Below are 22,136 nucleotides of genomic sequence, written 5' to 3' on the forward strand. Positions count from 1 at the left end.
CACTGGAGCCTCACCTGCATGTAATGAGCTTTCACTCAGCCATCAGGAGCTGCAGGGAAGCAAGTTATTCCAGGAAGAGATTCCCAACCAGATTGGGGCAGCCGGTCCCTCCCCTTACCGCTCCTGCTTGTCCCCTCCCTGTCCCTCAAGTTTGATAGGTTGGCAGACCACTTCAGGGTTGCTGTCTCTGGGCGGAGCTGTGTAGCCCAGTGGTGTGCTCTCACAGACAGCTTCTCCCAGTTTGCTGGCTGCTGCCGACACATGCAGGAAGGTAACTTGGAGCCCTGCAAACAGTGAGGTTCCTTCCTTCCCTTTGGTTCTGCTGAGAGAGGGGTTTTTTTCCCCCTCTCAAGCGTATGAGCATGGCTTGCTGAAAACCAACGCAGAAAAATAACCATACTCGAAAACTTTAATTATATGGTAGTGTCTCTGGGAAAATGCAGAATGCCTGTCTCCAAGTCCACGTCACACTGCTGAGCAGTGCAACCCAGGGCCAGAACGAGTCCTGGGCCTGGTGGTAGCTCAGGCTCAGGCCTTCAACACAGAAGGCAGAGGCAGGCAGATCTGTGAATTTGAGACTAACCAGGTCTCCTTGGCAAATGCCATGGCAAGGTCCTGTCTATAGATAAGTACACAACTAACTCCATGGTTTCTGAAAGCCACTGTATCTCAAACCCACCAGGTCTTCAGCAACATATTTTCTCTACTGATAGTTAAATTTTTTTTTTAATTTCTTTTTGCTTTATTTGGGGGTGGTGCTGAAATTTCCAAACCAGAGCCTTACACAAATTACCAGAGTCAAATCTCCAGCCCCTAAAAAATTATTTTCTAAGCTGAATTATAGAGCCACTTCCCCAAATAATCTCATTCTTCTATGCAGCTGGCTGCCCAACACGGGTGGGTGTTGGATAATGCCTGACCTGATCTGACCACAAGGAGGAAGAAGGAAGGGTCTAATATTCCTTTCCTAAATGTTAGAATTCCAGGAATCGAGTCCAATAAAATATCTATCTCCCTTCCTCTCTCCCTCTTGCTCTCTGTGTGGGTTGGGGGGAGGGGACAGTGTCCACGGCAGGTCAGCATCCAGTCTTCCTCACTGAACTCAGAGTGTCTAGTCCTGAGGTCTGCCTTGCACACTCACACAGCCATACTATCTGTCTGCCACACCTCACTGTCCAGACGTCAGTGTACAAGCACACACAGGTCCAGGCCTCTGGAACCACAGAGGATCACTGTCACCATAGCCCCTCCACCTTGTGGGCAACTGTGCGACAGACACTAACCCTTGTTTCTAGAACACAAGCGACAGTCCCAACAGTCTCCCTTAACTGATCCTGCAACTACCGGAGTGAACTCTGACCATGAACACCACTCCTGGAAGGAGGAGGACATAGTAAATTTCAGGAGAAATCAGACTCAGCAAGATAACTCACAGGAGACTCTGGGCCTCAGGCAATTCCCGCCGCCCCTGTGGTGACTGGAGAAGCAGAGAGGTAAGGAAAATCTGGCCTAACTCTAGAACCACTCTGGAAGATACCAGGCCATGGGAGCAGGGTTTGGTGGCCCCAGACAAGCAGCCCCTCCCCCTACAGTGTCTCCTGCTCTGTCATGAGTTCTCTGTCATGGCTGAATTCACAATGAGTCAGTCATTGGTGCTGCATACTTCGGGGGGCTTGAAGTCACACCCTGCCTAAACCAACTCAACATGATTTATCCCTTCCAAGAAAGCTGTTCTTTCCCAAAATGTTGTCAAGAGCTCTAGTCAGAATTTGGCCTTGCAAAGGGCTGGCTTCCAGATTGGTCTCCAGGATAAGATCAGCTCAGACCTGTAGGAAGAAACTGCACAGGGTCAGAGCTATGAGAGCCCCCACCCCAACCCCAGAGCACTTCATTCAAGGAGCTCTGGCTTTTATTTTTCATCTCAAGCCACAGGAGGACACACACACACACACGGACGGACGGACGGACAGACGGACGGACGGACACACATTTCCAAACTTTTTTTTTTACAAACACCAGCCAGCTTCACAAAATGCTTGCTGGATGCTGGGTGCTTAGATTTTTTCACTGGAATGAACTTTCTTTCATTTCTGGAAACACCAGTACCACCCATTTAAAAATAATTTCAAGATCTCCCCTAAGCCTGAGCTGACAGTCTGAAAACATCCACCTGACTCAAACTTCCCTAGGCAGAGGAGCCAAACACTGGTGAAGCCACCTGCTGGACCAAGTCCCACCTTCAATTAGGCCAAGCAGAACTCCCAAGTCCAGAGCCAAAGGGAGATCCAAGCTCTGGCAGGCCAGAACCAGAATATGGCAACAGCAAATCCTAATCCTGGTGCTTGGGGGACATGTGTAGTTCACCGTATTCCCCTGCATGCTCTTGCCAACCTTGACCAAGCCATGGTGCAATCCTGGCCCCTCACCCTTAAACAAGGGGCTTAGGAAACTCACAGGTGTCTGACTTGTCTTCAGGAGCATTCTTTAAGAACCAGGAAGGCAGGCAGGGCATGATGCATTTACCTGCAGCCCTGGAGCTTAGGAAGCAATGAGACCAAGTCCATCCCAAGACCTTGTCTCGCTTTCTGTATCATTACAGAAAACATAGGTCCCAGCTGACTTCCACTCAGAAAAAACTGGTGCTGGTGAAATGTAACGTTATTCTGAAAGGTTGCTATGGCATAGAGTACTAATAGTGACTGGGGTATAGCAGTGTGTATCCTGGATGAAATACATAAGTGTTTACCTTATTTAAACCTTACCTCCCCTTAGTGATAATTCTCAAAATAATTTACATTAAAAAAACAACAGCCAGGTGGTGGTGGCGCATGCCTTTAGTCCCAGCACTTGGGAGGCAGAGGCAGGTGGATTTCTGAGTTCGAGGCCAGCCTGGTCTACAGAGTGAGTTCCAAGGCAGCCAGGGCTATACAGAGAAACCCTGTCTCGGAAAAACTAAACAACACCACCACCCAGGGGCTGGAGAATGGCTCAGGCTCGGGGTTCAGAGTGCTTGCTTATTCTTCCAGAGGACCAGAGTTCAGTTCCCAGCACCCATAAGGGCAATGGCCTATAACTCCAGCTCCAGAGAATCTGACAGCCTCTTCTAAGGTGGTCAGGCTGCATTCCAGAGCCTCCTATCTTTCAGGAAGATAATCAAAGAAGGAGCCATGAAGCAAGACCAGACCTATTTGCTTCACACATAAAGGGGAAAAAAATAACAATTCCTAGGGTGGGTTACTTAGCACTCTTATCTAAGGGCAGGCCAATTCCAGCTGCCCTTGAATAGGAGTCTGGCTGGCAGGAATGACCTCACCATGTCCTTCACCAGAATTGGCTCTTTGCTTGGACCTCAATCAGACTCCAAAGTGATCAAGGCTGGCCAAGTTTGTACATAAAAAGCAGGGACACTGCACAAGATGTTAGCATTCCTAAGCTCCGCCCACAGTTACCTGGCTACAGCCAGGTATGCCTGACTCATTATAGAAGGGGCTGCTAGCCCCCTCCTCACTGTCTTACTTGCTTACTCTACTCTCCTACTCTTTACCCTCTCTGTTCCTTCTCTCTGTATTTCCCTCCCCCCATCTGCCTTTCTCTGTCTCCACTTCTTCCTCAACTCCCCTCCCTATGCCCTAAATAAACTCTATTCGATACTATATCTTCCATACTATATCCATCGTAGGGCTGGTACCTCAAGGGGAAAAAATGTCTCAGCAAGGGCCTGCAGAGGCAACCCCTTCCACCTCACCATACCTCCTACTATGAACATATCCTGGCTCTTTTTTACAAAACACAACACTGGGGACATTCAGGCCTGGCCATCCTGCTTTGTAGCATGCTCTATACCCACAACCTCCATATGCATGTAGCAATAGCTACATAAAGGCCCAGATACAAGCCAGTGAGATGGCTCAGGGGAGAGTGCCTATTACTAAGCCTAGCACCTTCTTGACTTTGGTCATCAGGAGCTACATAGGATAAGGAGAGGCCAACTTCCATAGCTTTCTCTCACCTCTGAACAGACTCGCACACCCACACACATACACACAGAAAATATAGACCTAGCTACAGACACAGATATGTACACACAGAGACCTATACACCTGAACAGATACATACACACAAAGACACATGCCCAAAGACCTGGGTACAGACATACAAAGACATGTGCACACAAAGACCTATTTGCACACACTCATACTCCTGTACACACTCACAGACATGTATGTATACAGAGACATGTACTTACAAAGACCCAGTCACACACAAACATGTACCCAGATCTGTATACACACAGACCTGTTCAGAGTCGTATACAGATCTGGGTACACACGGAGATATGTGCATACAATGGCATGTGTAGATCTGTACTCTGAGACGTGTACACATGCAAACATGCCAACAGACTTAGCAGCACAGAAGTGTCCCCGTGATGTTGGGATTAGTGCAGAAGGCGATGCTCCTGAGTTAGGCTCTGCTGTCTGGGAGAGGGGTATGAATGAGCTTTGTTTTGTTTTGTTTTGTTTTGTTTTAATTTTTTTTTTTTTTTTGGTTTTTCGAGACAGGGTTTCTCTGTGTAGCCCTGGCTGTCCTGGAACTCACTTTGTAGACCAGGCTGGCCTCGAACTCAGAAATCCGCCTGCCTCTGCCTCCCGAGTGCTAGGATTAAAGGCGTGCGCCACCACTGCCCGGCATGAATGAACTATTTAATCACGCGGACTTTACCTTACTGAAGCCACCTCAAAGTACTTTATCCTGCTCATATTTCGGAGCAACCGCCCTTACACACGGCAGCCCTGTCAGCTAACTTCTCTTGGTATCCTGTTTCACCAGAGACAACTGGTACATGCTTGCTATTGGTGTCTGCACCCTGCAGTCTCATTCTCAGCTTCAGGGTCCTGCATCCAACCCTCTTGCTCCCTGCCTCCTAGGATGCAAGGCAGCAGCAGACACATGAAACATTTCAGTAAGGACCATAGCAGACAACAGATGAAGAAGAAAAGGCGCAGGGGTGAGTCTGGTCTCCTTATCCCATAGCAAGAGCAGCAGAACTGATTCTCAGGCCTGATACTGATATTTCCTGCACCACGGACTCCCCCTGCCAATCCCTTTGAACTTGATTCCTCTGAGGTAAGGCTCCTGGGAGTCTCAAAGGGGTCACACAGAATATACAGGAATTTAATAAGCCTGGAATTGTCATGACTTGAAACAAACAACTGATCCGGAATGTCCCTGTCAGTCTAGGCATAACAAAGCGGCCTGTAAAAGCGAAAAGAGCCTTGAGTCCTACCCCAGCGTCCAGATGGCCTAGGCACCCAGATGGCCCCAGCACCCAGACCTCTACTTAGGTCCACAACAGAGGACCGCATTCTTCACATTCTTGTCTGAAAGCCCAAAGAAAAGGGGTGGGCTGTAGGGAAGGGCTGGTATTTCAACCTAAAGATAATTAAAGCCCAAGACAGGTTTTCCAAGGGAAGTGCCCGTCCCCCCTCCGTCCCCACCCCCACCCCACTCCAGCATCTTCAGGTGCTTTTCACAGAAGGCTCCCAAAGTGCTCTATACTGCGGGTGCATGATAAAGCAGAGCCCTGCCACCTGCGAGCATCACCAGTATTCTCACATGCAGGACACACAGCTAAGCAGCAGCAGGAGGGATCCTTAGAAGCCTGGAACTCAACCTGTGGCCAGGGCAGAGGGTGCCACATGCTCCACAGTGTGGGACAATGAGGCATTCCTCCTGAGCACTTGGCTAAACAGTTACTTCCTCCTCCTTACCCTGACAGGGACAGCAAACAGTGCAGGCAGCAGGCTATGGGCAAAAGGCGGGCTGAGAACAGCATGCTCGCGGTAGCTAGCAAGAGAAGCCACGCTGGAGAAGCCAAAAGGCTGGGTTCTCTGAAGAAAGCAGGCTAAAACTACCAGCTCCTTCCTAACCCACCACACTCACCTGAGGTAGGATGTTAAGCCATCAGAACCAAAAGCCATGGGGGCACCATTGTCCATACACTAGGTGGGAAAGGCCACAGGAAGAGGATCTAAGCTCTCTTGCTGTCTACCTATGGCTTGTTTATTAGGTTCTTGGAGTCTCAACATGTCCTGCCATAAAATGAGAACACTAACCGGACTCCAGCCGCACTAACCTGATGGGACTGTTTCATACAGTCATAATGAAAAAGTAACATACAAAATAGCTTTCTGCATGTGTGTGGTGTGTGTGTGTATTCCTGCATGTGCAGAGGTCAGAGGTCAGCAGTGGGTTATCTTCTTCCACTGCTCTCGTGTGTGTGTGTGTGTGTGTGTGTGTGTGTGTGTGCGCGCGCGCGCGCGCGCGCTGGCAGGCATGACTGCACCACTTGTGTACAGTACTGACAGAATCCAGAGAGGGCTCTGATAAAGACAATTGTTAGCACCCATGTAGGTAGGGGCTGGGAATTGAACCCTAGTCCTCAGGAAGAGGAGTTGGTGCTCTTAATACTTTACCATCTCTCTAGCTTTCCATTATTTATTATTTATTTATTTTATTTATTTAATATATATGAGCACACTGTAGCTGTCTTCAGACACACCAGAAAAGAGCATCAGATCCCACTACAGATGGTTGTGAGCCACCATGTGGGAATTGAACTCAGGACCTCTGGAAGAGCAGTCAGTGCTCTAAACCATTAAGCCATCTCTCTAGCCCCCCAGCCCCACCCTCATTTGGGGGGGGGGGGGGTTCCAGACAGGGTTTCCCTGTTTAGCCCTGGCTATCCTGGAACTCACTTTGTAGACCAGGCTGGCCTCGAACTCAGAAATCCGCCTGCCTCTGCCTACCAAGTGCTGGATCAAAGGCGTGCATGCAACACCACGCCCGGCTCCCCACCCCCATTTTTAACAGAAATTTGTCACCGTACATGCAGTTCCCTAAGTAGGCACCAGGAATGTTTCTGTGTCTGCTTCCCCTGGCTAGAATTACAGGCAGGTACCAGTATATCTGATTTTTTTTGGATGCAATTGCTCAGGATCCTAACTTGGTTCTTTACCAAATACTTTACCAACTGAGTCACCTCTCCAGCACCTAAAGTAGATTTGTGTGTGTGTGTGTGTGTGTGTGTGTGTGTGTTTGTTTGAACTTGCCACTGGCCTGGGCAAAGCATGTGTAAAGATGCAAAGGGATCAATAAGGCTTCACTGAGCAGCAAACCCCTGAGGTATTGCTTTTTATCTCAGTCTACAGCTTAATGGGGAAAAAAAAAAAAAAAAAAAAAACGGACTCAGTGGTCCCACAACTTACCCAAGGTCAAAGAGCTTCAAGTGAGAGACTAGGATGGGGTCAGAAGCCAGACCCCCTCCCTATTCATGTAGATACTAGACACACACTTCATGGTAGTTAGGCCCCAGAAGCCAAGGAAATACAGCCACCCAACCGAGGCCACTGGAGCCAAGAGAGAGGGGGTTGGAATGAAACCTGTGTGTCTGACCAGTCAGGTAGAAACATGTTGTGTTCCCAGTCTGGCATGGGCAATGAACTTCACAAGGGTCCTGGTGGTGAGGCAAGGTCAGAATGGAGGCAGCACCTCCAGGAGAAGTAGGAGTGGCTCCTCAGTCAGGCTAAGTACTCAGCATGGAAGCTTTGAGAGTAGCTACTCAGCACTGGCAACCCAAGGACTGTTCGCCTTGCTGATGCTCATCTGGAGAGAGGCTCTACTCACCACTGGGGTGAACAACCTGGGCTCGCAAAGGGCCGATCTGACCATTAAGGGCTGATCTAAAGTGGAAGGGGACTCTGAGGGCTGCTTGGACAGCAGTCCATAGACTGAGCTGAGAGCACTCCATCCTACAGAGCAGCAAACCAAAAGAGGCAGGTTTGAGTGGTGCAAGGGCATAGTTCATAGCTTGGTTTGGTTTGAGACAAAGTTTCAATGTGTAGTCTTGTCTAGACTTCATTGAGTTCCTCTTATACCCAGCTAAGACATGAGAACCCAGCGGTTCTCGACCTTCCTAAACCTGTGACCCTTTAATACAGTTCCTCATGTTGTGGTAGCCCCCCAAAAATTATTTTTACTACATCATAACCGTAACTTTCTTACTGTTATGGATCATAATATAACTATCTGATATGCAGGATATCTGATATGCGACCCTGTGAAAGGGTGGGTCACATATCAAAGGGCTGTGACCCACATGTTAACGATCCTGTTTACAGATGACAAAAATGGGGATCTAAGCAGACCACCATCCCAGCGCTGGGGAGGCAGAAGCAAGTGGATCTCTGTGAACTCAAGGCCACCCTGATCTACATAAGGAGGATAGCAGCTCCTGAAAGGTATCATCCCCAGACCTGAAAAGGATCACCAGAATGTCTGGGCTGCACCAGGACAGCTGGGAACGAATGTAAAATAGTATAAACTCAAGAGATAATCTTTGGCCCACAATTACCAAGCCCAGTGTAAACAGGAAGTGAATAAAGATGGGGGGGGGGGCATGAGGCTAGGAGAGATGGGCCATAGTCAAGAGCACCTCCTGCTCATGCAGAGGCTCCAGATTCAGTTTCTAGCACCCACACGGTGACACGTAACCTTCCATAATTCCACACCCAGGAATCCACAGCTCTCTTCTGGGCTCTGCAGGCAATACATATAAACTAATCTCTTTTTTAAAGGGCCACAGAGGGCCTGTCTTAACTAGAAACATTGTAATCCCCCGGCTGCTGCTGGACTCCCCCCAGTTCCTCTTTTTCAGTACCAACCTGACCCATGTGTGAAGAGAAGGCTAGACTGAGCCTCAGATTGTGTTGCTTTGGGTAGCCTGGCGGTAATGGGGGTCTAAGATCCATGACAAACTTCAAACCCAAGAAGTCTGGGGCTGATGGAAATACAACCTGCCTGGTGGAGAGAGACCCAGGAAGGTATGCAAAGCCTGCAATGCCTGAGCCCCATCAGCATTTCTGGGGCCACCCAGCCCACTTCATTCCCCAGCGAGGCAGGTGGCAACATGCTTCTGGCTCCTTCCCAAGCAACAAGTTACCTCTCCTGCTCTCTAAGAAGACCAAACATTTCAGAAAACCTTGAGCTGGATGGAGTAGGAACTGAGGGGAGGGGCCAGAGAGAGCAAAGCACAAGGCTGCCCTCTCTGATGAAGGTAGAGACCCACCATCCCGGTACCCAGGTACCTTGCAAAGACTTCCCCCACTACAGATAAAGATCCAAAGCTGCAACAAGGATTCTGAAACTTCCTTTTTTTTTTTTTACAACAAAGCCAAACTGTTGCAACTTATTGCTACAATTCTTACAACATCTCAGCAAGGCCTCAACTGAGACCTGGGCCCCTGGCAAGGTGTCTAGATGTTTCCAGACCTCCCCACCCTCATTAGGAGGAACCCTATCCCCTCTTCCTTCCTCCCCCTTTCTCCCTACCCTCGGGAGTCTCCTTCCTGCTCAGTAGCATCCTCAACAGAGACAACCCTGTGAACAAAGCCCCTTAGAGACTTTTGGTCTTTCACCTCTTCCAGATGGGTTTCCTGACCCAGGCCTTTGGTATACACAGGAGATAGGAGACAGGTAGAATTGGGAGGGAGCAGGTGGAAGGCCTTCCTACACAGAGCCTGGAAAGATCTCGCAGCTCTTGGCTCCAGTTCCTGAGCTTCCTGACAGCTTGTGAATGACAAAGTGGTTTTACCAGCTTTCAATGAACCGGGCTGGGCACCCAGGAGTCCCATCTCTACAAACCCCCATGTCTCAAGCCACAACACCAACACCAGAAGGCAGTGAACATGTTCCTAGGACTAGACCTGCGCCCAGGGAGCAGCCCAGTGATCTCAGACCCTGCATCTTGATGTACAACCATCTCTGTACAAGACCTACAATAGATGCTTAGATACTCACTGAGTGATTACATTTTTAGAGACAATAAAGCTCACGGTATTTTCTGACAATGTAAATAATAGTTCCTCCCCTCAGTGGACCATAACATGGTCATTAAATACCCAGTATGAAGAATGTTGCAACACAGGAAACTTCAGATTGCAGCACTGCTTGAGAACTCAAGTGTACACAGTACCATTGTGCCTGGGATCTGGTGAAGTGCATGCCGGTGTGTGCATGCGTATGCGTGTTCATGTACACACATGAATGGGTACTTATATGTGCAGGAAACCCAAAAACTTCAATGGTGTGGTGCTTCTTGCCAGCTTATGTTTGTGCTGCAAACAGGCTCCTAGTTTCTCTTCCGAACTTTAATAGGACACTGTTTTCAGTAGCAATGGTGTTTCACAATTCTCCGTGAAATGTCTCACCTCAAGTCCTTCGCCTGGGAATAACATGATGTCTGACCTCCCAACCAGAGGACACCGGCAGCTTGCCCAGCACCCAGTCAGAAGTTAACGACCTGGGAGTGGAACAGAGCACTCTACTTACCAGAAAAGGGTTCAAGGAGAGCAGGTCTCCACAGGCTACCTTAGGCTCTGAAAAGGCTAGGGCCTACAAGAGAGGAAACCTTTCACCAGTCAGTGTGAGTCACAGAACCTTCCACAATCTGAATCACTCCTCAACAAAGCGAAAATGCCTGAGCAAGGTCCCAACCCTGCTCCCTGGGCACGTCGTGCCCTGTGTGGATTCTGCAGTCAGCTCAAGTGCCACTTCCTCTAGGCTGCTTTCTCAGACCCCCCCTAAGGCCTGCTCTCCTGTATGAGCTAAAGAGTATCAGCCCCGGGCTGGTGAGATGGCTCAGTGGGAAAGAGCACCCGACTGCTCTTCCGAAGGTCCGGAGTTCAAATCCCAGCAACCACATGGTGGCTCACAACCATCTGAAACAAGATCAAGATCTGACTCCTTCTTCTGGAGTGTCTGAAGACAGCTACAGTGTACTTACATATAATAAATAAAAAAATCTTTTAAAAAAAAAAAAAAAAAAGAGTATCAGCCCCTACAAACAGAAACCACACTTCCTGAAGCTCTCTCCTCTCAGCACCTGGCCCTGGGGTCCATCTTTGTGCCTGGGAAGCCCATGTTATCTGGTGTGGTTACTGAGTAACTAGGGCTGGACAGGAGGGCAGATGGAGACAAAGGAATGAATAGTATATAATACATAGGCAAGAGCTCACCTGTTAAGAAAGCAGGGACCACTGGGTCCCACAGCTGCAAAGTCATCCTGGGCTTGAATTCATGCTGGCAGTCATGGTCCTCTCACCTGCCCCACCCCACCTCCAACTCCACACTCATGAGAAAAGTAGCTATAATAAACACCATGGGCACAGGAGGCCTCAGTGAGTGGCCAGGAACGATGGGGATGATAGTCTTTAGTGAGCTCACAGCTCAAGAAGGAGAAAGCTAAGGAGACCAGTCCACCCTCTTTGCAAACGAGGCTATGTGTACCTACAATGAAGGCTGTCTGAAAGGACACAGGAGCAGAAGCAGACCCACCCTTCCACACACACACACACACACCCCACACCCCAGTCTGAATCTCTGTAAGGCGACCTCATCAGCAAAATGAATGAGTTTCTACTTCCTGGGGGCAAGAAAAGAACTCAACAAACAGCACATGGCCTGCTGCACATAGGTGCTCAATAAAATCTAACCGTTCTCTCTAGCCAAGCTAGGACTCAACTCAGACACCCAAAGACTTAGGCTGCTACTCTGTTCTAGTCACATCCTCCTGTGCTGGCTGCTTTTATGTCAGCCTGAGAAAATCGCCACCAACCCAGACTGGCCGGTGGGCAAGCCTGTGGGGCATTTTGTTGATTAATGGTAGACATGGGAGGAGCCAGCACACCGGGAGCATTGCCACCTGTGGGCAGGTGGGCCTGGGCTGTATAAGAGAGCAAGCTGAGAGAACCATGAGGAGCAAGGCTGTAATAGGCAGCGTTCCTCCAGGGTCTCTGCTTCAGTTCCTGCCTCCAGGTTCCTGCCTTCCCTTCGTGAAGGACTACAGATATTAGCCTAATCTTAAAAAACAGCTTTCAACCCCAAGTTGCTTTAGGTCATGGTGCTTTACATGGCACAGCAACAGAACCCCTCAGTCAGGCGTGATGGAGACCTCAGTTCTGTTCAAGCAACTGACGCTGTGGTGCTGACACTGTGTCCAGCCCTAAGCGAAGGCAGGGACCACAAAGGACAGGGACCACCAGCCTTTAACTCTCCAGGCCTCACAGCCCAGTGAGCGCTAAGATGCCCAGCCCTCGCCCCCTTTCTGCCCTAATTAGGTTAAGTCATCCAAAGTGTTCCACTGTCTCCGTCTTCGTGTTTATCACACAGGAAGCTGCCTTCTCCAGCCCAGTGACTTCACATAAAACACAGGAAACACACTCTACATAAAGGTGCCGCTGCTGCCTTGTAAACCCTTTTTTCTTAATGCTTAACCAGTTCAAACCAGAGTAACAAGCTGAGCTGTGTCGTCCAAGGGGAAGGATACACAAGGGGCTGGCCTCAGAAGTCTCAACATGAAGCCTAGAGTCCCGCTCCACTGTCACTTAGCTACCACACCTTGGCACCGAGGAACAGCTTTGTGGAATACATTAAAACCTTTAAAACCTGAACATGCATTTCCTACCATGTGAGGAGAAATGATGCTGACAACAATGTATGGGGGAAGGCAGTGGGGCAAAGATGAAGAGTGCACCACTTCAAAGCTGGCATCTCCATGCCACACGCGGGGAACTGAGGCAGGCAGCGAGCAGTAAGCGGTTCGGCCTGCCTGAGGCCAGAAAGCCTTGATGTGTCCCTTCTACCATGTTTGTATTGAAAATACAAAAAAGTTACTAGAAATTCAGACTGGCTGGAAGACCTGTGCCAGAGTGGCCTTCTAGATGGCCCGCCCTTGTACTTGGCACTGCCCCAGAAGAGATACTAATTTCTTTCTTTTTCTTTTTTATTTTTTTAGCTTTGGGAAACTGTTTTGCCCAAGGGCCCCACCCAACTGGAAGAAGTTCAGACAAACCCCACTCCTCCTCCATTCTTTAACTTACTGCCTCAGAAGAGATGTTTTAGGGGAAGGAAGGAGGTTTTTGAGGGCAAGCTAAGGGATACCCACGAAAGCCAGGAAAGATGGTGTCAGTCACAAGCACTTTCTCCGGACTGAGTGAAGCCAAGAGCAACTCTCAGCATGCATCCTGGGCAAGTACTCATCAACATGGGAAGAAAACAATATTCCTTTAAACGCTACACCCAAGACCCCTTCGGCTCTGACACACTACAACTGTAAACAAACTCAACAGAGGGGGCTTTTTGATTTGGTCTGGCTTCTTTTTTCAAAGACAGAGTCTATGTGGACCAGGCTGGCCTTGAACTCACAGAGATTTGCCAGCCTCTGCTTTCTGAGTGCTGGGATTAAAGATATATGTGCCACCATACCCAGCATTGATGCTAATGTTTTCTCTTTTAATCAGGACACCATTTACAATTACAGTCAATATTCAGAGGCAAAGAAGTTGCCTAGCATCTAGGCCTTGGGATTGCTTGATTCCCAGCACTGCTGGGGGAAGAAAACTTTAGAAAAATCTATGGGTCAAGTTCCCAAAAAACAAATGTCCTCTTGATCCATGACAACCTTATACAAGAAAGGAAGTCGCCTATGGCTATCTCAACACATAAACATTTTGGAGACAAGCGTCTGGCCCATGGGGACCATAGATGCTTCCCTAGGAGGCCCTCCTTTTTCCTCTACAAAGCACCACATAAGGACCACAGGATCAGCGAGGCTGCAAGGAAGTAACTTGGGGGATGGAAAAGACCAGCCACTGTCCCTCCAGGCAGCAGATGGGCTGCAGCCCAACCTGTCCTGCAGGAAGCCTCACCACTCACCAGCAACTTCCTTCCAGAGACGCTCCTTAGCTTTGCAACCAGATTGAAGACAGCTAGAGAGCCGAGACAGCTAGTCAGCCGAGGTCAGCCAGAAGCCTCCTTCTCCAGCCACCTGGCCAGTGCTGAATCACCTCAGGCTTAGGGAACTGGTCAGAGAGGGACCCTGACTAATTCTGGTCCCTTTTAAAGAGACTCACATCAGATCCCCTGTGCCCCTAGGGGCATCAGCCTTCAAGAGCCTGCCCAAGTGGTGGCAGGCCTACTTTAGAGCCTGGCTCACGGTCCGGGCTCCAGGGTGACTCACACCACTCTTACTTTCCATACTGTCTGGCAGGGGGCGGGTCCTGCTCAGAACTCTGGGAGGTGCTTGCTCAGGCTGCACTGGAAAAAGGATCCCAGTGTACAATAAGCAGAGCTGGCAGCCTCTCCTATATCCATACTGTCCAAGGCTGACAGTGGCCCTCCCTGGAGACTAAGGTCAGGGTCTCCCAAAGCCCACGTCACCACGATCCTCTTTGATCATATGGTCTCAAAGTCTTAAGCTTTTCCACTGCTAATGCATTAATAAGCACAGACCAGATGTCTGAGCAATCACTGAGGCAGCGGGAAGCAGTGTATTCTGCAATGCTATGACCCCAGGTTGAAAAAGAAGGGACACACCTTTAATCCTTCGCAGCACTCAAAAGGCAGAGAGGCAGGTGAATCTCTTATGAATTCCAGGGCAGCCTGGTCTACATAGTGAGATCCTGGCCAGCCAAGGGTACATAAGTGATACCTTAACAACAACAAAAAAAAATCTATGCAAGCTTCTTTTTCTCATAGCAAAAAAAAAAAAAAAAAAAAAAAAAAATAGTAATCACCCCTCATTTTTCCCAGGCTGAAGTGGGTACTGGGATCATTATCAGAACAGTACATCTGTCACTCTACTGAGACTGAGGCAGGCTGAGGAAAACAGCCAGAAGAGCAAGTCTGCCCATTTGGAAGCCCTTTCCACCTAAGCCAGTTGTGATGGCACAGGCCTGTAATCCCAGGTCAGGGGTAGAAAGTCAGAGGGGAACCTGACCCCATACAGTGAGGCCCTGTTTCAACAAATGAGCAGAGAAGCAAAAGGTGTTCCACGAATGGGAACAGAGTACCTCAGTACTATCTCGCTGTGTCCCCTGGAGAGCATACCCTGTGAGCACATAGAGATTTGCCTGTCTTTTAAGGGATGCAAGGATTTCCGCTCTACAGCTGTGCCAGGGCCACGATTACGGTGACCTTTCTAATGGACAGTGAGCTCGCTTCCTGCCTTCTCTGACAATGCCACAGTGACTATCCTTAGGCATTTCCTTCTGCACAGTCAAGCTTATCTGTGGGGTGAATTCCTAGAAGGGACTATGCTTCAACTGGCACTGTCAAATTACCTTTGAAAAAGAGGTGGGCCAGAACTGGAAAGACGGTGCGGTGGCTAAGAGAGTACGCCGATTTGGCAGAGGGCTGGAGTTCGGTTCTCAGAGGTTCTCAGGACCAGCATCATGTGGCTCACAACTGCCTGTAATTCCAGCTGAAGGGGGAAACCCTTCGGCTCTCTAGCCTCCTCTGGCACCTGGCCTTATCACACTCACATACACTGTACAAAAAAAAAAAAAAGTGTGCTATATATATACCCTACCCATAAAAAGAACTCAAGTGGGGAAGCAGAGGTATTTGGAAGAAAGTCTCTCACTTGTAGAGTTTCCCAGGCACCCTTGTGGGCCAATAGGCACAGGAACTGCTACTGTCTTCCAGGGGATATGGTCCTCGCTAACACAATCAAACCTACCTTCTACCAGCATACACAAGTTGTTCTTCCCACACTACCCTTGCCTGTCATCTAGAACACGAGGAAACCATGTTTTAGGGGAAAAACAGAAACCACAGGCAGTAAGAGCAACTTCTGCCTAGGCCAGCACCTCTCAGCAGGGCTGAGCCCACATCTTAAGCAAGTGCACCCAAAATCATCAGCAGAGGGGACTTAAGGCCATTGTGTTATCACCATTTTGACCCCCCTCAACCAACCACACCACCGCATGGTATATGCGCCCCTTGTTAGAAATGGAAAAAAAACACTGAGTTTGGAACCAAGGAAGGAGTCTACCCCCCACCCTCACACAGTCACCTAGGGAGGCAACACTGGTAGAAATCTATGTTTACAACAATAAGAAACATGTAGACAGCCGCTGCGTATCAGGCCTTGTGCACTGACCGCTCTTCTGGTTCTTGCAGCCAGCTCTGCAGAGTAGACCCAACTGATTCCCATGTTCCAGATGGGAAAACTAAGGCTCCGGGTGTTATATAAAGTGTGTAATGTCACAAAGCTGGTGGGAGAGTTAAGATTTCAACTCTGCCCAGCACCACAGTTTACGTTCCTTCCCTAACCGACTCTTCCCAACTTTAAAAATGAGATTCTGGAGCCAACTCGGTGGATTAAAGGCCCTTGCCACCAAGTCTGAGTTGTATCCCAAGGGCCCATATGCTGGGAGAGAGCCAATTCCCTTAAGTTAGACTCTGACTTTATTTGCTTCTTTATTGAGAGTTTATTAGGAAAAAAAAAAAAAAAAAGAGCTCTATGAGCCCGTTGCCTAGGCAGCCAGGGCAGTGTTCTGCTGTCACCACAGGACCTGACCCAGGCAGGGGCTCAGAGCACCAGGGGTTAAGGCTGAGAGAGCAACACAAAAGGAAAATGTACTTCCTGCCCTTGTGGCAGAGATGCTGTTTTATGCTCAGTAAATTAGGACGTTTGTTTAATGAAGAGAACACACAGATTCTGTTATTCTAAATATTTCTGGAACATGATGCTTAGAGGAAGCTGTCAAGGCAAGGGGTTTTTTGTTTTGTTTTGTTTTTTTGGGTTTTTTGGTTTTTGGTTTTTTTCTTCCTGGCTTTAGCTTTCTCCCCCCTCCAAAAGAAGGAAAACAACAGCTAAACCCCTCCTCTCCTTTTGAAATAAAGATGTCAAGCTGGTAGGGGCTGTCTTAAGTACTTTATTGAAGGATTAGTGAGAAGAGGAAGTGAGAGGGGAAACTCCAGCCAACCCCGTTTCTACCAGACTAGGGACAAAGCTGCATTTCCTAGTGGGCTTCTCTTCCTTTCAAGGGCTAAGAGATCCTTGTTTTGTTTTGTTTTGTTTTCTAGAGCAAAACCAGGCAAAAGGCAGGCTGTGATTAACATGCACCCTTCCTTCCACAAGAGCGTAGTTGCCTCATCTCCAAACCCTTTGGTTAAAAAGTTCAAAAAACTTAAAAAATAATAAAATAGAAAAACAAGAAAACCAGGCCTTTCTTTCCTCTCCCCTCTCCTGCCCTTCAGACCAGCAGCCCCACTGTGAGTCCCTGACTCTCTCCCCCCTCTTCTCCTGCCCTTCAGACCAGCAGCCCCAGCCTGGTCTACAAAGTTCCAGGACAGCCAGGGCTATACAGAGAAACCCTGTCTCAAAAAAAAAACAAAAAACAAAAAACAGACCAGCGGCCCCATTATGAGTCCCTTACTCTCTGCTTCCCTTCCCCACCCAGGGCTAGATGATACTTCCCAACCCAAGTTGCTAATGCTAGTTTGAGGGGAACCTGGCTCTGCCCACCTCCCCGGCCGTCTAAAACCTGCTGAGTGCAGTAGGAGCAAAGCTCTGGGGTGTCACCCACACAGCAAGCACACTGCCTCTCAAACTACACTCAGCAATCCCTCGATGCTTTTAACTACTCCCCAATTATCCACTAAATGACTCCCCACTTTCCTTCACCACGCGTTTGCCTCGGTTTGCCAAGCCTGAAATGTCTTCCTTCCTCATGGTGGTTTCCCTGCTTGCCCTGGACAGCAGTGGCCCCCTGAGCCTAGGAATTCCTTGAGTCCTTTGTCTGTGGCTAGTTTGGGACACAGCACAAGCTGTCTTTGTATCTTAGTCTACCACTCCACTCTTTAATGCCTTCAAATTTCCCCAGAACACAAGTCTCTTCAGGAGGCCAGCAGGCTCTCCCAGGGTAGCCCAATGCCTCACAGTACCTTTCTGGGGTTCCTGATATCTCCCCTTCACACTAGTCACTGGTTTGTCTCAGAGTGCCGGTGAGCAGGGGCCAGGTCTTACTCAATTCACACCCACCCCACCCCGCCCCCACACACACCACCTGGCAAAGTCCCTGGCAGAAGCCCGGTTAAATATTTGCTCAATTACACATCTATAGGCCCTTCCCCCCTACCCCCACCTATAACAACCTGGTATATAAATTGACTGATATTGAGTGATTGTCTACACGGGGCTTCAAGCAAATTGCCTCCTTAATAGAAAGGGAGGGAGGCCTCCAGGTGAAGTTATCAGCTTGGACTCTAGACAGTGGAGTCAGAAATGGCTACAATGTTTCTGTGAACAAGTTACCTTTTATTTATTTATTTATTTATTTATTTATTTATTTTTGCTGTTTCAAAAAGCTTTATTTTCACTTGGTCAAGGCTTAGGAGGGGCTCCGGGGCGGGTTACAGATCTGCCTAGTGGCTTGAGAGTTCTAGATGGAGGTCCTGAGATTGACTGGCTGGCATACAGCAGAGGAGGGAGTCCTTTGGGAGGCAGAAACCTCCTAAGTCGTGCTTGAGAGTGAGCCACTCTTAGAGATACTTGGGCCAGTCTGCGTTGGCTAAAAAATACGGAACTCAATGCATTTGCGTGTCATCCTTACGCAGAGGCCATGCTAATCTGTATCGTTCCAATTTTGGTATAGGTGCTGCTGTAGGAAGCACGCAAGTTACTTTGAAATCTTGCTAATCCAGAAAACCGCTCAGAGAACTGAGAACTCGATGGACCTCCCTGTAGCCCAGCCGAGGCAGCCTCCGGGTCTCCAAGACCTGGGACTTCCCAGGGACCTTTTCCCTAACACCGCTGGGTGGGGCCTTAGGCACCCGCCCGAGCCCACCCAGCCTTCAGTTTCACTACAGCCCGCAAGCAAGTCATAGAGGGTACTTGACTCAGTTTGCCTGGGAGAGATGGGGACCCGGAGGAGCGGGGTGCAGCTCCTGCCTTAGGCGTGGCTCCAGAACAGGATGAGGTGAAGACCCTAGTGCAAGGAAGTGGGGGATGTCTTCAAAACTCCGCCTCTCATCAAACATAAAAGATGCGGCTGCCCGGCCTGGTCTTAAAGTCAGGGCCAGCTCCCAGAGACTGGCCCGGGCGTGGCGTCCCAAGGTGCGGTGGAAATCAGGTGCACGCCTGCCCGGGCGACGGGGCAGCTGCCGGCAGACCCAGGCCTTCTGACCTCGGGCAATAGAAATCCAAGGTTGAATGAGGTCAGACGGGGGGGTTCTTTTCCTGCGCCCTGAGCCCCTCGGCAGCTGGGACCCCTTTTCCCACGCACTCTGAGTACCTCTCCCCGCCCCCTCCCGGCCCAAGGGCTGACGGACAAATGAGGAAGTCCGCAGCGGACGGCGGAAACCGTGCCGGGCGCAATGTCTGCGGCGGGACCGACCGATCCTGACTCAGGAGGACGCCCTGACAGCTGCCAAGCGGTCCTCGCCTGCCCGTTACCTCCCTTTGCCAAACTTACAAAGGAGCTGCTGCCCCGTGCCCACGAACGCATCCGGCCGGCTCGGCCGAGATCTCCGGGACTGCTGCGTCCCGGAAGGGGTTAAAAAGTTTGCCGGAGCTGGCCGTCGGGGAGGCGGGAGTGCAGAGGCGACAGGAGCAGGCCGAGCTCCCAGTGCCCCGACCGGGAAGGGCATCCTGTAGGGCCGGGGACTGCGTCCCCCGGTTCCCTAACCCCGAGGCCTCGCTGCCTATCACCCCTCGGGTGAGGATGCGGAGTCCGGTCGCACCCGACCGCGCTGAAACCCGCCACGCGGAGGCCGAGAACCACAGGGCCGTCCGCCCCAAAGGACTCGAGTCTTGTCGCCGCGCGCGCGCGCTCGGCAGCTCCGGGGCGGGACATACCGGCAAAGCTCGCTCACCTGAACCTGGGTCTGCCCGGGGAACAGGCGCTGGTTCTTCCGAGTGGACTTTCTCGAGCGCTCGGGCGGCGCGGCGGGGTGGGGCGAACGCGAGACTGGAAGCTGCAGCAGGTCAGGTTCTTGAGCCTTCCGTGCCCTGCCCAGGAACCGCGGTGATCTGCGCGCCTCACCGCACCCAGCTCTGGTGCGCGCCGCCCTCCCTGCCCCGCCCTTCCAAGAGGAGGGCGGGTCTACAGCTCGCCGCCGGCTCGTGGGTGGAGCTTCCAAGAGTCCCCGCCCTCTCCCCACACTGCCCAATCCAACAGGAGTCTGGCCTAAACTGACAGATTTTCGGCCTATAAACAGACAAGAGATGGAAGCCGGAGTGCTGAGATTCATCCTCCCCATCTGTCCCCACCTCCGCCCACCCCACCTTCCACCCGCGCTTCCTAGGCGGGAGCCACGCCTTGTTGGGCGGGTCCAATGGACAGCCAGGTTACAGGACCAGGATTGACGCGGATTTCATCCAATCAGAAGCAAGCGGCTCAGGCGCGCTGGGCTCCTGGTCCCGGCTCTGGTGTGCAGCTTGGGCCGCGCCGGGGCCGGAGGGAGCGTACTGGGGAGGTCTGAGGCTCTGACACTCCGCCCAGCGAACCGTGTTTTCCCTTCGTCCTGTCCTACCAGGAGAACAGATATTAAGTACCATATATGGGAAAAGTGGTATTTTACATAATTATGATGGCTGTGGGGGCGGTCATGGCTTCAACCCTGCATTCCGTGTGGGCGTCCTGAGTTCGATTTTGGAGCCTGCTCGCGGCTGTCCTCCAACCTCTGAACCTTTGCTCTGGCTAGTACCTCTGCCTGGAATGCAGTCTAAGCCACTCTTAACCTTTGAATAATTAACTCACACACATCTCAGATATTTGTCACTAAATTATTTTAAGGGTAGATTTCATTTGTTTTATTTTGGTTACTAACCACGAGAGGATTTTTTTTTTCATTTAAAAAAATGTACTTTGCCATTAATCTATCAGGAATTTGTCCACGCATTATTTTCTGCCCAAATTGTCCGTTTCCGAGTTGTGTCCATTGATCTATGTGGTCGATCCTGCAGCACGTCAATGCTTTCAAATGGCTTTATGAAGGCAAATTTCTCGTCATTGCTCTTAACTGTTGGAATGTTCTTGCTAACACAGTTAAAATGATCCTTCCATATAAACTTCAGGGAAAACTTACATTCTGAAGCCAAAAAGCAGCTAAAGAAAGAAAGAGATTTTGCAGCCCAGATGACCAGTGATTGCTACCCACATTACAGCAAAGACTGCTTCCCAGTTGATAAGAAAAATTTAAAAAATTTTTAAAAGGCTGAACCATCCAGGGGTTGTGGGTGGTATACCAGAACTCAAGAGGTCTGAGGTAGGAGGGGGAGTTCAAGACTAGCCTGAACTACACAGACAAGCAGTTCAAAGGTGTGAAATATATAAAGCCAATAATTACTTTTAAAACTAATCATCAAGAGACTGGAGATGTACGGGCAGTGGTGGCCCATGCCTTTAACCCCAGCACTCGGGAGGCAGAGGCAGGCAGATTTCTGAGTTCGGTCTGCAGAGTGAGTTCCAGGACAGCTAGAGCTACACAGAGAAACCCTGTCTCGGAAAAAAAAAAAAAAAAAAAAAAGCCCAGCATTGTTAGAGCCGGTGAGGAGGTGGAGCTCATCAGGTGCTGACAGGAATACGCATGCGCTTCTCCAACCACTTTGGGAAAGTGGCTCCACTAGGCCTGTAGCACACACCTGTGATTTCAGCGCTGCAGAGGGAGGCGCAGGAGGAGCTACTCTTGGCTACATAATGAGTTTAGGGCCAGTCCCCGCTAAGCACGCCTGTCCTTGGCTCTATTTACTAAAGCTTGATAGAGACCTCAAGAGTTCCACTCCGGGCTGGTGAGATGGCTCAGTGGGTAAGAGCACCCGACTGCTCTTCCAAAGGTCCAGAGTTCAAATCCCAGCAACCACATGGTGGCTCACAACCATCCGTAATGAGATCTGACTCCCTCTTCTGGAGTGTGTGAAGACAGCTACAGTGTATTTACATAAAATAATAAATAAATCTTTAAAAAAAAAAAAAAAAAAGAGTTCCACTCCGAAGCATTTATCCAACAGAAGATGAGTATTTAGATCCATCAAAGGATGTTCAGAAACGTTCACAGAAGCTTAAAACTGCCGAATGGCTCAACAAGTAAAGGTACCTGCTGACAGACCTGTATTCTATCCCTGGGACTCCCCTGGCCAAAGAGAAAGCTTACTACCTCAGCAGCAGGTTTAGTGGCTCATGTCCTAAATCCTAGTACTCAGCATTTTTGAGGCAGAGGTAAGCTAGAACTCATGGGCTCCATGACAGCCCCGGGTTATGTAATTAGACCCCGCCCCCCCCACACACACA

At 49.9% G+C, this 22,136-nt stretch overlaps 1 protein-coding gene and 1 pseudogene across 1 annotated transcript in view; both read right to left on the minus strand.

Moving 5' to 3' along the window:
* The window catches only part of Myh9 (myosin, heavy polypeptide 9, non-muscle), an 81,591-nt gene extending 61,653 nt beyond the window's left edge, over positions 1–19,938 (minus strand). The window contains exon 1 of the mRNA NM_022410.3: positions 19,720–19,938. The gene's annotated coding sequence lies outside the window, so the exon portion shown is untranslated. The remainder of the gene's footprint in view (positions 1–19,719) is intronic.
* On the minus strand, positions 18,420–18,519 carry Gm22107 (annotated as a pseudogene).
* Positions 19,939–22,136: the final 2,198 nt, after the last annotated feature.

The sequence above is a fragment of the Mus musculus genome, chromosome 15 (assembly GCF_000001635.26).
Source record: "Mus musculus strain C57BL/6J chromosome 15, GRCm38.p6 C57BL/6J".
Lineage (NCBI taxonomy): Eukaryota > Metazoa > Chordata > Mammalia > Rodentia > Muridae > Mus > Mus musculus.